The following is a 14,747-nucleotide window of genomic DNA, read 5'->3' as shown; positions in this document are numbered from 1 at the left end:
AGGAAATGGCACCCCCAAGAGATGTAGGGTCATTTAATCAGGCATAACTAAAGCTCAAACCCTGGACTCCCTGCTGCTTTCTATTTAAACTAACTTCCTTGCTTAAAGGCTCTACGTTTCATAGGACTAAATCTAAATGCGTAGCATAGCATTTAGAGATGCTTCAAATGTACTTTTGAAAACTTCTTTTCAAATGTAGTTCTGCTTCATCTATGCAATGAATACTTACCAAGTGTCTAGTTTATAAAGAATAGAATATGCTAAACAAGAAAAAATAGATTCTTGCCCAAAAGGAGTTTATAATTTAGTAGAGAACAGAGGCAAATTGAACAGGTTAATAGGTACTGATTTAGGGTAAAGAAAACTATGGAAACATGTTGGAAGAGTTAAAAAATATACTAGAGGAGGTAATGTCTTTTCCAAGGATATATATGTTAATACCTTGAGGTATCTGCCCTCACAGAATCCTCCTCCTAAAGTGGTTCCCTTGCTTCTGTACTCAGACAACTAGAAATAATCGTTCATGATCTAATAACCCTTTTCCAAGTGGCCTGCTCATTCTTTCCCCAGAGTCAAGTGCACTGCCTGCCTTGTTTCGGTTCCCATAGCAATTTACATTTTTTACGGTACCTATTATGTTGTGTTACAATTTGATGTTGAGTCCCTGAACAGCAAACTTAAAATTCATATATCTATTTCACAGATTAGGAAATTGAGGCTTAGAGAGACAGTGTAACTTGTTCAAGGTAACGGTTGTAATTTAACTGGTTAGAAGCAAAGCCAAAAACTGAACCAACATATCTATGATTCCAGAAGCTAAGCTCTTTCCATTAGATTATGATGCTTTTCCAATGCTACAAATGTTTGGGCTTTGTTCCAAAATACTCAGTATCAGATAAAGGAGTCTCTATCTTTTTTAGAACTTGTACTTTGGGTAAGGTTTTCATGCTTAATTAGTCTTCTTTCCATCTTTTAAAATGTTACTAATAGTAAGATAGCAGAGGGCCTGGGAAAGTTCTCTAAAGCTATGATCTCAGAGACACTGAGAACTTCATACAGTATTCTAGACTCAAAAATAGTATACTTTGATATTTACACTACGAAACTGAGAAGATTTGGCAGGCTCAAAGTTCAACCTATTTTCTTTGAGGAGGTGACAGGAAAGTACACTTTATAAGATACTTTACTATTTGTTTTGGCACCTGAAAGTAACTGAATCACTCAGTGGGAATGGGATTTATCAAAACACTACGCAGTACAGGAAAGGTTATATAATAACACTCCTCTTCTCTGGCCTCCGTGGGCAGAAGTGAAAAGGGAGCCCATGAGCTCCAAGGTCTCTGAATAAGACCACCCCTTCCCTGGCCTCCACAATAAAGAGGTGCCCAGAACTTGGTATACTCCTGGCAAAATTCTAGAGTATTTACAACCTCTGTCTTGAGACCCTAAGAACTAATTTTGTTGTCTTTAATCCCTACTTACACCAATTACCACAAGAAGCCCCCTACTCTAATTCCAATTCTCATGGACAATAAAGTATAAACTTCCTCCCCCAAATACCCTGCACTGCCATCACTCTTTCTACTTTTCTCTATACCACCTATCACCATTCGACACATTTTACATTTTAATCATTTGTTTTTAAGTATCATGTAAGCATAAGGGCAGGGATTTTTGCCTGTTTCATTAGCTGCTGTGTCCCTAACAAGTGAAAGAATGACTGGCACATAGTAGGTGCTCAAATATTTGCTAAAGAAATAGGATAAGTGGCAAATAAAGATGGAAAAGAACAAGAGCCACCCATGAAAAGGCAAGAGCAGCTTTTACAGACTGACAGTAAGAACAGAAGTCATATTTGTGACGGTAAAGCACACAATTAAGAGTTAGAAAAAAAATCCAAGTTAGTAGGCTGGTTCTACTATTTAATAATAGTGTAAGCATGGTCACACCAAGACTCAGTTTCCATAAATGAAAATGGTGTACTATCTACCTCACGGAGCCATTATAAAAATTACTAAGGAATAGATATATGTATATCCAGGCGCCAACTGCTATTGAAGGACTGCCAAGAGTCTTGATGATGGCCAGTTCTTTTCCATTTCATCACTCTCTTCATTAACTGGAGAGTGAAACTAACTTCCCATTTTAAAAGAATTAACAAGTAAAACTGATTTTGGAAATTCAATTTAGGAAACAATATTAGTGCAAAAATATATAACATTTTTAGCTCCATATTGTAATTTATTTATACCTAACTAAATGTAAAGGAATACTTTGTATCTTTGTATAGTACTTTACAGATTACTAAAATATACACATTCTTTATCTCATTTTATCATCCTAACAATTCTGTAAGGTAGACAGAGTAAAGATTTTTATTCCACTTTAAATAAAATAATATACATATGAACACCCTGGTATTTGGTAGACACTCACAGTTTGTCTCTTTCTTATATAAGTGATGAGCCTAGACCCTTATAACATGTCCAGTTACCAACAGGGCCAGGGTGGTGAGTGCCAGTTCAGGGATGTTTCATTCTATCTCCTTTAATACGTCAACTAACTTAGAATGATAAGTAATTTTGCTTAATTATGCAACCTCATGCATCCAAACCAAAGGTTCAGTTATGTTATATCCTGCTCTGTAACATAAGTGACAATTCTATGCTCAACTATGCACTTCTGCAAAGATCATAGTAAATAATGTACCTCAATCTTGTTGAATGAAAATTCATTTTCATTCTCAATCTCCTCTTAAAACTATAAACCCAGCTAAAGGAAAGTGAAATGTAAAAGAACTAGCCATGGTAAAGGCTCTTTTGACAGTTCGTCAAAAGCAGTCAGTTCCTGGATAATCAGGGTTTACTTTTTAAAAACTTGAACTTTTTTGGGACAGAATACCATCAGATATTTGTACTGTTTCTAACATCATTCACAGCAGTAACATAAACAGTGAACTTGCAGTGGCATGGATTTGCTAATGTGCATTTAGTAGAAGAAAAATCACCTCCCAATAAGTGACCTACCAAACTTGATAAAAGAGGTCTGCGTGATACTTGTAATTGAACTTGACATGCTTGAGACAAGTAAAATGTGCTAGTTCCCGGCCACTAGTTCAGCACTCTGGTTCATCTTTATTTCCTTGGTTTTCCTGAAACTCTTCCTGAAGGAGAAGCACTAACTCCTCCTGCACTTCAGTGGGACTCCCCACTCTCACTGAGCAGTCCCTCTCAAAATCTGGCTCCCCTACCTCTCACCAAGCTTCACTGCACATCCTCTTTTAAAAGCTGAATTCAAACCTTGTCTATGTGACCCTGGGTACTTTAACGTTCTCTGAGCATCCGTTCGGAAAGGAAAAATATATATATCTATAAACATTTAAAAATCGGCAATACAAAATTTCAAAACCCAAACTATTCTTTACAGTTCTCATCTTACTCCTACCAGCTGAAATAAATGAAAATGCTGATCATTTCCATATTGTGAAACTCTTATCTTTTTGCTTCCATTTTCTACCTCTGGTACCTTTTCCCAGCTGTCTTTTAAGTTCCTTTTTTTCTGCCCACTCTTTATTTTTTCTTTAATTTTTAAAAAAATTTATTTATTTTATTTGTTTATTTTTGGCTGCGTTGGGTCTTCATTGCTGCGCGCAGGCTTTCTCTAGTTGCGGTGCGGGGGCTTCTCATTGTGGTGGCTTCTCTTGTTGTGGAGCATGGGCTCTAGGTGGGTGGGCTTCAGTAGTTGTGGCACACGGGCTCAGCAGTTGTGGCACGCGGGCTCAGTAGTTGTGGCTCGCGGGCTCTAGAGCGCAGGCTCAGTAGCTGCGGCACATGGCCTTAGCTGCTCTGTGGCATGTGGGATCTTCCCAGACCAGGGCTCGAACCCGTGTCCCCTGCATTGGCAGGCAGATTCTTAACCACTGCACCACCAGAGAAGCCCCTCTGTCCACTCTTTAAATTCATCCTGGCCTCCTTCTTGTTCCATACTTTCCCTTAGCTATCTCAGTGCCTCATGTGGTTACAAAATTTTTTTTTTTTTGGTATGCTGATGATACTGCAGCCCTGTCTTTCTCCCTAATTTCATGTGGGTGTTTGTGTTTTGTTTTTTTTTCTATTCAGTACTGAGTGTTTGATATGTGCCAGGCACTAGGTACAGTGTTACGGACAGGAAAGGTACTCTTTACCCCTGACAGGCTTACAGTAAAGAAAATGGACAAGTAAACAAGTAATTACAATAGAGTATAGTGCTTGGTATAACAGAGGTATGCAAATGGTGTTATGTGAATACACAGGTGGGATCTGCTACATGTGTCCCACGTCCAAAGCAGACCCCATCTTCACACAAGCATATTCTTCCTCATATCTCCCCTAACAGTGGTTAATAACCACTGATCCAAGATAGAAATGTCCCCCAAAATCCGTGACTCCTTTTCTCATTCTCCCTTGGGATTCTAATGGATTTTTTAGTTCCAAAACATACCCCAAATCTATTCATTCTTTGCCATCTTTCATGTCACTGACTTGAGTATTTCATTCTCTTTCAACTTAGCTACCACATAAGTCTCCCTTCCTAGACTCTCTCTAGTCATTATCAAGGCCTCATAGTTAATTTCTAAAATTCAGATTTGATCATATATCCCACCCCTTCCTTTGATTGCTCCTGACTGAAAACAGAAAAAAATCCAAACTCTTTATATCATTAGTTCTTAAAAATCTGGAGCCAATCTATCATTCTAGTTTTATCTCCTTCTATCAAACCATACCAGACAACTCACCAAACATATCATGCATTTTTATGCTTTCAAGGCTTTGCTCATGCCATTTCTTAAGCTAGGAATGTGACTTCATTTCCCCCATTAGTCCTTCTTCCTCACCAGCAACCCTGTGATACAATCAAATATTCAACCTTCCCTTTTCCCTTCTGAAACATTCCTTATTTCCCTCTAGGGCTCCTAAGGCTTTTTGCTTGCTTTTTAATTTTATCACAGAATTACAGCATTTATCACACAGTAAAATGCTATACCTCTTTTCTCCTATACTACATTGATCATTCATTCCAGAAACAATTACTTAGTATAAACCACCATGGTAAACACTGGGAATACAATGAGCACACATAGTCCCTTTGAACTAACTACTTGTGGACAGGGATCTTAGGTTTTATTCATATTATCTTCATATCCTTGCTATGGCAGTCCTCAATAAATGTGATTGGATGAATAATACTCTTTCATCAGTGTTTAAGTGATAGAGTCTATGTAATGTGAGATGGACAAATGACAAATATGATACACTACAAGCGTGCCTGGGATATGGATATGAATGACAGCTGGAAAAAAGAGACTCAAAAAGAACTACCCTTGAGTGTGCCTGACTGACTCTTCATAAAGTTTCTAACTGTGAAAGCCAGTTAAACAACACAGCCACAAAACATACCTTGGATTCCCTTTGTACCAAAACACTCATCACTTCCCTCCCAATCCTCATCATTTTTGTTTGCTCAACCAGTGAAAAAATTAGCACAGCTTTAGGGAACCTTAAGGAGGATACTTAAATCATCTTGCTAAATCTAAAGATAGAACAATACGTAGAAGTTCCTGAGTTTCAATTATATATGCCCAACATGGTACTTAGAAGCTTTATATGCATTATTACTAATCTTTATATTAACCTTGCCAGAAAGGTAAAAACTTCATATGACAGACAAACTGAGGCTTAGACTGGTTCAATAACTTGCTTAAGTTCACAGAGACAATTACAGAACTTGATCCAAACCCAGGTATCTAGGTGCCTATGTCCTTTTCAGGAATGCATCTCTCCTCCTTGGTGTTCCTATCACCATTCTCTCCCCATTCCAATCCATACTCTATGTTGCTCCCAGTTAGATATACCCTTCTAAAACACAGATCTGCTAAGATTACTCTCTGTTGAGAAAAAGACAAGTCAGGAAGTAGCAAGAGAGTCAAGTCTCAAAGATGCTGTAGCAGGCCAATTCTTGTGGGTTTGCAGCTCTTTAAAATTAAACCACAAAGAAGTTATTTTTTAAAATCATACAATCTTAATCTCAGCTTTTTTCTTTTTTTCTGGCTTTGAGATTTGTTTCCCTGCAATGGTTTTCATATGAACTTCTCACAGCCTATCCCTGGGAAGGGTAGGACAAATCTAACAAAACTCAATGGAAAATCATCCCGTCTTTAGAAAAATAAATTCCTTTCCACCACTGCTAATTGCTAAACAATAGATGTGTCTTTGTTTAAGTCTCACTTTGAATTTGGGGGCTGTTTCTTTGAATAATTTTAGTGAGCTAAGAGAACCATATTAATTTAATCCTTCTGAATAATTTCAGCTTAGCTTTAAAAACCAAAAAGAAAATATAACTTAATCTCCTTGGGCCTACAGCACATAAAGGCAAGAAAAACCAGCTTATCTAATAGTCACTTTTAGGCAAATTTTAACCCATAATGCCTGTGACAATTAACTTCTTTAAACTATGAAGTGACTCTTTTACTTCAATTCCAGATGAACTATAAAAGATAGCTTAACTATACGAATATAATAACTCATAAGACAAAAGTTTTTTAATTTTTAAAAAGATTTTAAAAGTTTTAATCTTTAAAAATTGTGGTTAAATGTACATAACATAAACTTTACCATTTTAGCCATTTTTAAGTGTATAGTTCTGTGGCTTTAAGTACATTCACATTGTGCAACCATCACCACCACCCATCTCTAGAACGTTTTCATCTTCCCCAACTGAAACTCTGTACCTATTAAATTCCAACTCCTATTCCCCCAGGCAACCAACATTCTACTTTGTCTCTATGAATCTGACTACACTAGGTACCGTACATAAGTAGTAGAACCATATGGTATTTATACTTTTATGGCTGGCTTATTTCACTTAGCATAATGTCTTCTAAGTTCATCTATGTTGCAGCATGTGCCTGAATTTCCTTTCTTTTTAAGGTCAAATAGCATTCCATGGTATGTATATACCATACATACCACCTTTTGTTTATCCATTCACTGGTCAATAAAAGTTCTAAAAGCCTAATTTTAACTTTATAGGATCTTCAGGATAAAACTCACAAAATCAATACAGAAAAGTGCCTAAAGATGACAGCCAATGTTCTCAGAGTTACTTCTCACTTTCTCAATGACTAATCAAGTTTCATTAAGACTTTTTAAAGTTAACAGTCTGGTATTACATTGAAAAACCAACTGGGATTTGAACTCCTTAGTCCTTTTTGATTTAATTTGGACAATGTTATAGTTTCAGGTTTCTCATACATAATATGAGGGGAACAAACCCTTTCTACTCTTTTGTGAATGAGAATATCCAGGAAAGGGGTGGGGGGAGGGAATGCCAGGTGCTTCCCAGTCCTAATCCATGATGTAAGCATAATTAGTTCCATTTTTACAAATGAAGAAACTGAGAATCAGAATCCTTAAGTATCTTACCTTCAGTCATATATGAAGTAAGTTCAAGACTTGGGATATCTATATCTTTCTGATTCCAAAGTTCACACTCTACCCGCTATATCTTGATACTTTTAATGAAAGGTACAAAAAGTAAGAAGTGGGGATGAAATGCACATAAAACAATTCGTTTAACTCTGTGTTGATTATCTGAGTGCAATACTGCTGACTCCTGAAAAAAATAAACCATATAAGTGGTTTTCCCATGTTCCTTTGGCTATTTCAGGAAACAGCACTTTAGTTTTTTGCAGAACTCTAGGTATGCTGGCTTTATGCCCCTTCAACACAGTATCTCTGCAGCTAAATTTGAAAATTATTTGGATGCCACTGCCCCAAGAGAAACCCACCTCTGGGAACACAGGGAGAGTTAGTTAATGGTAATGTACTGGCCAAAAAGTTCATTCGGGTTTATCCACAAGATGTTATGGGAAAACCTAAATGAACTTTTTTGCCAACCCAACATTACTCATTCACAAGGTCAGATTATACTTCAAACCTCAGTAATATACATTTTTTGTAAAAGTATCCTTGTATTTACTTTTTCTGGAATGGATTTCTAAAGCATAATATAATTTACACTAGCTTTCTATAAATATAAAAACATAAATATTTTTAAGCAATGCAGGATTTCCTAAAAAATTTTTCTGGACTTCTCTGGTGGTGTGGTGTTTAAGAATTCGCCTGCCAATGCAGGGGACACGGGTTCAATCCCTGGTCTAGGAAGATCCCACATGCCCTGGAGAAACTAAGCCCGTGTGCAACAACTACTGAGCCTGCACTCTAGAGCCCGCAAGCCACAACTACTGAAGCCCGTGAGCCCTAGGGCCCGTGTGCCACAACTACTGAGCCCACGTGCTGCAACTACTGAAGCCTGTGCACCTACAGCCCGTGCTCCACAACAAGAGAAGCCACTGCAGTGAGAAGCCCGTGCACCGCAACAAAAAACAGCCCTTGCTCGCCGCAACTGGAGAAAGCCTGCGCGCAGCAACAAAGACCCAACGCAGCCAAAAAACAAAACAAAACAAAAAACCAAAAAAAAAAAAAACACTTTTCTTGTTTTCAGGAAATTAGTCAATATAGTTCCTTCTCATCCACAGCGAAGAATATGTATCTATTCCACTTAGAATATCAATCTGTCTATACTTTGATCTGAAATGTTTAAACTATGTGAATTTAATGCTAAGTAAGCAAATCATTTGATAGATAACCAAAGCCTGAGATTAATGCAGTAAATATGGTTTCTCTTTTCCATGACCTCTGATTTTCAAGGGAATGTGTGTAGACAAACCATGAATGTTTGGCAGAAGACACACAAGTTTTCTGAATCTTCTGATACAAGAATGCCCTGGTCCATAGTTATACAAGGATGGTGGGACATTTGTTAAGTGTGTTGAATAGGGGGTGGGCAACCAAAAAACATTTACTGAGCACTTTCACGCACAGCACTGGGATAGGCACCATGTAAGAAGATAAAAGAATTCACATATATTTAATTTAGTTTCACAGACTTTTTTAAACCTATCTAAAAAGTTCTTTTCTCACAACCCAAAAGCAAAAAAATAAAGATATAAAAAAAGATGTTTCTGCTACGGAACAATTTTTTATCTAAGAATTGGCTTTTGAGGTTAGATAGAAATCAGATTTTTCTTCAATTCACAGAGAACTCAACAGGTAACTACAATAAAGATACAACTATTTCTCTTTTGCAGGTATATCAGAGGTCTATTCATAGGAAATCATGTATCACAGCAAAAAAGATTTACATGACATGTTTCTACTCTCACCTTGCCAGAATCCACTTATCAGCACATTTAAAGGGCATGAGAGGACTTCCCTGGTGGCGTAGTGGTTAAGAATCTGCCTGCCAATGCAGGGGACACGGGTTCGAGCCCTGGTCTGGGAAGATCCCACATGCCGTGGAGCAACTAAGCCCGTGAGCCACAACTACTGAGCCTGCGCTCTAGAGCCCACGAGCCACAACTACGGAAGCCCACGCGCCACAACTACTGAAGCCCGCCCGCCTAGAGCCCGTGCTTCACAGCAAGAGAAGCCACCACAACGAGAAGCCCGTGCACTGCAACGAAGAGTAGCCCCCGCTCGCCGCAACTAGAGAAAGCCCGCGCGCAGCAACGAAGACCCAATGCAGCCAAAAATAAATAAATAAAATAAATAAATTTATTAAAAAAAAAAAGCATGAGAATTTATTACCCTATGGTAAAAGTATTAAAATGATTAACTCATGGCTCTTCACAGTAGTATTATACAAATGCCCAACATTTAATCCAATTTAGCCTTGAATGCTGTCTCTTAATACCCATAATGATATTTAAAATACGTTCCCAAAGAAAGATTCTGTGTATCAATTCCTTTTCCTGACACAAGGGGCACCCTCAGAAGCTGGAAAACAAGATGATAACCACAGATTCCTGGTTATAATTACCAAAGTGTATAAATAAGGAAAAATGGGAAAAAGAAAATTTTAAAATAGTCAAATTATTGTTAAGCTTTGAGAGTTAATAACATTCTGTTAACGTTACCACAGAAACTAATTTGCTAATGTACCTTAAGAGATGCCATATTTGGGACTTCCCTGGTGGTCCAGTGGCTAAGACTCCACGCTCCCAATGCAGGGGGCCCGGGTTCGATCCCTGATCAGGGAACTAGATCCTGCATGCCGCAACTAAAAGATCCCGCATGCTGCAACTAAAAATTCTGCATGTCGCAACTAAGACCCGGCTCAATCAAATAAATAAATAAATAAACATTTTAAAAAAAAAAGAGAGAGATGCCATATTTTATTATGGAGAAAAATTTATTGCCACAAAGATTAATAGATGCCAAGGAGTAGTGATTTATTACACAAAAGCTGATACAACCTTAACTGGAGATAAGTAACAACCATGCATTAACTCCAAAGAGGTGTAAACCTCCAAATCTGGCAGCACGGCCACACAATTAAGAAGATATACTTCTCATGTTTTACAACCAAGGTTATATATACTATTTAATGTCAAGCATGAACCTAAGTACGAATTTAGGGCTTTATTTTTACTATTTTATGATCCTCGGAAAAAGGGATTTGGAGGAAAAGTTAGGCCTTATAGAACTCTACTAGATAGAAAGAACAGCCTTCAAAAAGTTCTGGTGATTACCTCAGAGTACTATAGTTGCTTTGGCAAGAGGAAAACTTCCAGGCTAAATTCTATAGAGTGTTCATGACTTGCAAACTGCCATATTTGGTCAGACTTTGCACATGAAGAGAAACAAGGCAGTTAGGGGTCAACAAAAGTCGTTATAAGTTTAAGTGTCTATCCAGTATTGCTTTGACTTACAATTCTTCTAAAGAATAAGGATCTCAGGGTCAACACAAAACTGGAGAAGGTCGGGGGAGTCCAGGTAACCATTTTATGCCAAAAGAAACAGCTGTTAAATTAGTATGTTTTATCATGTATACCCATGGACAGCCAAGTCCTTGGCCTTGGATTTTCTTTCTTTAGAATCTAACCACGGAAAATCAATAAAACAAGGCAGTTACATACAAAGCACCCAAATGTCGTGCCAAACTCTGCTTTATGTACACTGGTTAAATTAGCACTTCTTTAACGTTGGAGTTCTATCTCCAAGAAAGATTATTTAAGTTTTATATACATTCATTTCACATGCTTGAGAAGTGTGATATCTGATTATATTGACAACTACAAAGATAACACTTGGGCAGCATATGCTAGAACCTCAGCACATCAGTATCTATAAAGACACTCAACAGTAGAATTGATTTAAACTAATCATTTTCTGAAACCTGTACTCAAAGGTCACTTGTTAAAATAATCACTGTGAAATGGTGAGACCTTCAAAGTAGGCTTCACTTAAGCTGGAAACACTTTAGCTGGAAACATGCGCTACAAAAGATAATGACTTCTTTAAAAGAATCTGGGCTGTAAAGTTTAGCTGGAAATATACTCAGTAGTAGAAAATGACTGCTTTAAAGAATCTAGGCTATGGGACTTCCCTGGTGGCACAGTGGTTAAGAATCCACCTGCCAATGCAGGGAACATGTGTTCATGCCTTGGTCCAGGAAGATCCCACATGCCAAGGAGCAACTAAGCCCGTGCGCCACAACTACTGAGCCTGCGCTCTAGAGCCTGCAAGCCACAACTACTGAGCCCATGTGCCACAACTACTGAAGCCCGTTCTCCACAAGAGAAGCCACCGCAATGAGAAGCCTACACACTGCAACTAGAGAAAGCCCGCACGCAGCAACGAAGACCCAACGCAGCCAAAAATAAATAAATTTATATAAAAAAAAAGAATGTAGGTTGTAAAGTTTAGATACGTTTACGAAAAACCAAGTCCCCTCATGTAGATAATGTGAATACACTTCTTCCAATATGCAGTAGAAAAGATAGGAAACAGGTGCCTTCACTTTTACAGAGTCCCACTAGACTACCATTTTACCCAGGTTAAGCACCTGTAAACTGCTAATAAAACATTATGCCAAAATCAACTATACCTCAATAAAAATTTTTTAAAAAGTAAAAAAACAAACAAAAAAACCCCACTATGCCAAAGAATGCCAAAATGTATATAGTTGATAGGTTAACTACCCAAATATATACCTTAATACCGATGAGCTGTTAATTAACTGTAAAATGAGTTATAAAACTGAAATGAAAAGTGTTCCACAACATAGCAATAGTTCAATTCTAATTACAAAGTTGAGTTGATAAAGCTATATGTGAATCTTAAATGTTACCAATAAATACAAATCAATCACGGATTCAAATTTCATTAATGGAAACTGACGTCTACAAAGGAAGATTATAAAGAACTCTGTCCCTTATTCATTTTGTTTTTATAAGTGAATTGGAATAAAAGCCTTAAATATATATTAAAATAGCACCTTATACACGCTAGAATTAAGGCCAGCAGGTCCTTCGTTAAAAAAAAATTGAACGTGCACTCCCTTGGCACCTAAGCTTTTTTTCAACTTTCCAAACATCAGTTTTATGTGGAAACTCAGTTCAATTTACTCTCTTTGGTTTTTTCTCTTCCTAAATAAACAAAGCAGCTGGAAACAGACACACTCGCGACTTACTACTCCAGTCACATGTATGTGAATACAGGTATTTACCTGAATGAACATATCAAATGAACTGTGAAACCCGTCCCTGGCAGTTTTTTTTTTTTCCACTGACAAACAAAAAAGCCAAAAAGATCTCCAATTCAAGCTAGAACAAGATTTAAACTAACGGAGCACTTGTAGCATGAGCACCAGCAGCATGCTCACTTATCACTTAACACGGTCTGCTAGGACTTTTATTCCAAGATAAAGTATGGAGATGACTTTAAAAGCAGGTGCATATGATTACAATCCGAATGTTAGAAGAGAAGGAACACCAAAGTACTACCAGGTAATGGACAGAGAACTCCTGGAACTCATGGGGTTATCCTCGGGCTTTGTTGAACACCTAAAGCCCTGAAGGTTGCTGGGAATCAAGATACAGCAATGAGGTATCGGGGGCAGATACTTAAAGTATCTGAGGAGAGGGGGATACCGGGGACACTTCGATTGCAGGCGGGTTAAATGAGACAGAAACGTCAACACGAGATGGCAGACCGACACTAGCATAAAGCAAGCCTTTCAAATTAGGCGCAGCGCAAGAAGCTAGCCTGAGGCCGAAGCCAGCCTAAGTCACAGGTACAGGCCCAGCGGGCAATGGGGAGAAACTGAGGCGGAGGGAGCGGCCAGATTCCCAAATAGGACCTGTCCCCAGACGTGTAAGTCAAGAGACAAACCGGCTTTGCTGGGGGGCGAGAGAGACGGCCGCAAGTGAAGGACTGGGAAGACTCACACCCACCCAGACAGGGGGAACCGGTTTGGGTAGGGGCTGCCGGAGCGTTCCCGCTTGCGCATGCGTCCTCCCCCGACGGCCGCGACTCCCCCTCCCCCCCAATCACTGCTCCCCTCAGAACCCGGCTAGTCGAGGGAGCTGAGCGCAGTCACGCCTGCCCCGCTCCACAGGATGAGAACACGGCTTGGCCTCCCGCAGGGGCCGTCGGGGGATCCCCCCGGGCTTGGTGGATGGAAGGGTGGGAGGAGGAGGGGGGGAAAACATGGCCCTACCCGACCCGCCGTCTCCTCCTCCGCGGCCCGCCGTTCGCCGTCCCGGAGGCTCCGCCGCCTGGGCCTCCCCAGCCGCCCTGCCCCCGCCCTCCCCGCCCCCTACTCACGTGAGAGAGGCTCCTTCCGCCCTCCGCCCCGCCTACTGCCCTGTCTCATAGGCCCACGGCAAAGCCAAGCGGCCCCATTGGCCCAACAACAGGCGGCGGGGGCGTACTTCCTTTCCTCGAAGCCCCTCCTGGGTTTTTAGCCCGCCTACGGAGTCTGCGTCTGCGTAGAGTTTGCACTCTGGGAGCGGGGCTCAACGCCGTGCTGTGTCCGCGCTTGGGCCGATAGCGGCTCTGTGCCTGCATCAGGGACTGGAAGCAGGATTGGCGGGGGGAGCAGGCTGGGTAGTACCTGTTGCACCTGAGAGGGGTACAACCCTAAAGACACTGGTGCTAGAGCACGGAATCCCTTGCTCACCTTTAACGTTCAAATGCTGTTTCTAAAGCAGCCCTTAATGATGTAACCCAACTCACCTGCCCTTTATTGAGGGCGCAAAAGGTGCCAAGGATTGTGATAGATAGGTTCTTTTACAGGTATGTCACTTGGCTTTACCACAAACCTTGAGAATATCATTGAGAATGATATGATTTTTTTTCTCATTTTGTAAGGGAGTCCAGCCTAAGCAACAGAATTCAGTCCGTAAGTCAAAACTTCTGACTTTGAAGTCAAGGGCGACTGGCTACAGCACAGCTACCTCGAGGTATTTGAGACACACAGACTAGAACAGAAATGAACAAGGTGGTTTCATACTGCTACTCAAAGATGGGGCTGGGATTTTATTTAAAAATTATTCGAAAGTGATACACAGAGCAACGGCAGTAGAATGAAGTTTAAAGTCCCTGTCCTGAATGAATTTACAATGTAGTTGGAAACAAAAATAATGATTATTAAAGGTGCTAATTAAGTCTTGACAATTTATGAAATCTTTCTACAGCCTCTCCCTCATTCTTCTTTCTTTATTCAAGTAGCATATGCTCTTTTCCTGGTAAATGAGTCATTCGCAAAGTTTTCCTGTAGATATGGCATCTAAATCAACCAGAGAAAAAGCAAAAAAAAGCTGTGTTCTGTTGCAGTCCTCTTTGTGACTTGTCTATTATAAT

At 39.6% G+C, this 14,747-nt stretch overlaps 1 protein-coding gene across 3 annotated transcripts in view; it reads right to left on the bottom strand.

The window, feature by feature from the left end:
* Nucleotides 1-14,747, bottom strand: part of RABGAP1 (RAB GTPase activating protein 1) — a 159,896-nt gene that overhangs the window by 138,635 nt on the left and 6,514 nt on the right. The window contains exon 1 of one of the 3 annotated variants that reach the window (XM_036854764.1): nt 13,603-13,695. The exons of 1 other annotated variant lie outside the window; for it this stretch is intronic. The gene's annotated coding sequence lies outside the window, so the exon portion shown is untranslated. Of the gene's footprint in view, nt 1-13,602; nt 13,696-14,747 lie in introns of those variants that run through there. One more of the 3 variants, XM_036854766.1, reaches the window with a different exon arrangement.

The sequence above is a fragment of the Balaenoptera musculus genome, chromosome 6 (genome assembly GCF_009873245.2).
Source record: "Balaenoptera musculus isolate JJ_BM4_2016_0621 chromosome 6, mBalMus1.pri.v3, whole genome shotgun sequence".
Lineage (NCBI taxonomy): Eukaryota > Metazoa > Chordata > Mammalia > Artiodactyla > Balaenopteridae > Balaenoptera > Balaenoptera musculus.
Note: the sequence above shows the minus strand (reverse complement) of the source record. Positions and strands in the feature narration are given on the sequence as shown.